Here is a 2,191-nt window from a genome sequence, read left to right on the forward strand (position 1 = left end):
ATGGATATTGAAGTCTTCTTCGTGTCTTCTTTTTCGTCCTTACTAAATTGTTTCTATTTGTATGTTCATCTGCAAATGCGAATAAACATTGACATCACCAAGATGTGTGTGTGTGTGTGTGTGTGTGTGTGTGTGTGTGTGTGTGTGTGTGTGTGTGTGTGTGAAATTAATGAAACCACTACACATGACTTGGAACGTAGTCAGTTAAAGAAGCAAATTCGTTGTCCAAACAAATAATAGACCATTGAAACATTTAACCAGTAAGGTCAACCATTGTGTACCATGCATCTTGCCGACGATGTCTGTACAACAAGGATCAACCAACAGTTCAACCAGCCACGTAGCCAGTTTATTGACCATCACGCATCAAAGCATTAAAAAGACATTTATTTGGTGGAAACATCCAATTTGCCACAATCGACAAAAATTTGGTCTATCTGTCCACCAAGCTAATAAGCAAGCAGTCATTCAGCTTACTGACAATTATGCTGATGAGAAATAAAGTCGTTTCTCGGACTGCCCACTTCCGCGTAGCTTTCAGGACGGGTGCAATAGCCAAGTGGTTAAAGTGTTGGACTTTCAATCTGCGGGTCCCGGGTTCGAATCTCGGTAACGGCTCCTGGTGAGTAAAGGGTGGAGATTTTTTTCCGGCCGATCTCACCAGGCCAATATAATTATGTGCAGACCTGCTACTGCCTGAACCCCCTTCATGTGTATACGCACGGAGAAGATCATATACGCACGGTAAATACCCTGTAATCCATGTCAGCGTTCCGTGGGTTATTGAAACAAGAACATACCCAGCATGCACCCCTCCGAAAACGGAGTATGGCTTCTGCATGGCGGACTAAATGCAGGAAACGGTCATACACGTAAAATGTTACATAATTGTACGAGTGTCTACGTGTGCGTACCTGAAATCTGAATGAATGACACATGAAACGAATTATGAGCGCCCAATGGCAGCCGTCAGTGGGCTCTATAATAATAATACTAACAACAATAATAATTCATTATTATTGTTATTGTTATCATCATTATTATCATCATTACTATCATCATTATCATCATCATCATTATTATCGTTGATACTTACGTCGCGCTTATCTTTGAACAGAGACCAAACTATAAGCGCTTTACAAAACACAGTCACCAGCACAACAGACTGTCTACCTTGTGTTGTGCCCACTGACAGCTCCCTTCAGACACTCATCATTCCCTTCCTGTGTCATTCAGTCAGACTTCAATCAAGCGCGCAAATACGCAAGTATTATCAGTATATCAGTTTACCGCATGATATATTGATATATAACGTGGGTGTGAGTTTCACAGATGATATTGTGACGATCACACTGAATGGTCGAAAACTGCTCTCTTCAGCCGGACAGTCAAGCACTAAACTGAAACGTTTAGATAGGATGAAGAGTAACAAACTAATTCTTAAAAAAAAAAAATAGCATCCTTGAGGTCATGTCTGACATTTATACATCATGTGTCAACAACAGTGATTGGCAGTACGTCAAGCAAACAGCAGCGAATCAGCAAACAGTGGTGGTGGTGGTGGGTGGTGGTGGTGTCGAGTCCGACACACCAAAGAAACATGACTGACGTTGAAGGTTGAGCTTTTAAAGGTAGACTAATGGGCAACCTCCAAAGACCACAACCTCACCCCCCCTTCTGTAGTTAGCGCTGTGGTGGTCTGAGGAGCATTCAACGTGACAACCGGATTTTCAAAACTACTGCCGGTGGTGGGGGCTCTCTGCGGTGGTCTGGTGGCTAATTGTTTCCGGGGCCCTGTAAAAATTGCTACTAATGGCTTGCGGCTTCTCCGACCTCATGCTGTGTTGAGTGACGTCTGAGTCACTGTGCGTGGTGCGTCTTACGTAGTGTACACCTTGAAGTGTTTTATTGTATATAGCGCGATAAAAAAAAAAGGAAAAAAAAGAAGAAAAAAAAGAGAAAAAAGGAAAAAAAGAAAAAGAAAAAAGAAGAAAAAAAGAAAGAAAAGAAAAAGAAAAAAGAAAAAAAGAAAGAAAAGAAGAAAAGAAAAAGAAAAAAAGAAGAAGAAAAGAAAAAAAAAAAAAAAAGGAACGCGTTACAATCATGCAGTGTTCAGCTGGAGTTTGGCGAACAGCTTTAACCCTTTCACCGCCAGTCAATTTAGAGTACAAAATTGCCTTGTGGTATAAAA

The sequence above is a fragment of the Babylonia areolata genome, chromosome 9 (assembly GCF_041734735.1).
Source record: "Babylonia areolata isolate BAREFJ2019XMU chromosome 9, ASM4173473v1, whole genome shotgun sequence".
NCBI classification, from domain to species: Eukaryota; Metazoa; Mollusca; class Gastropoda; order Neogastropoda; family Buccinidae; genus Babylonia; species Babylonia areolata.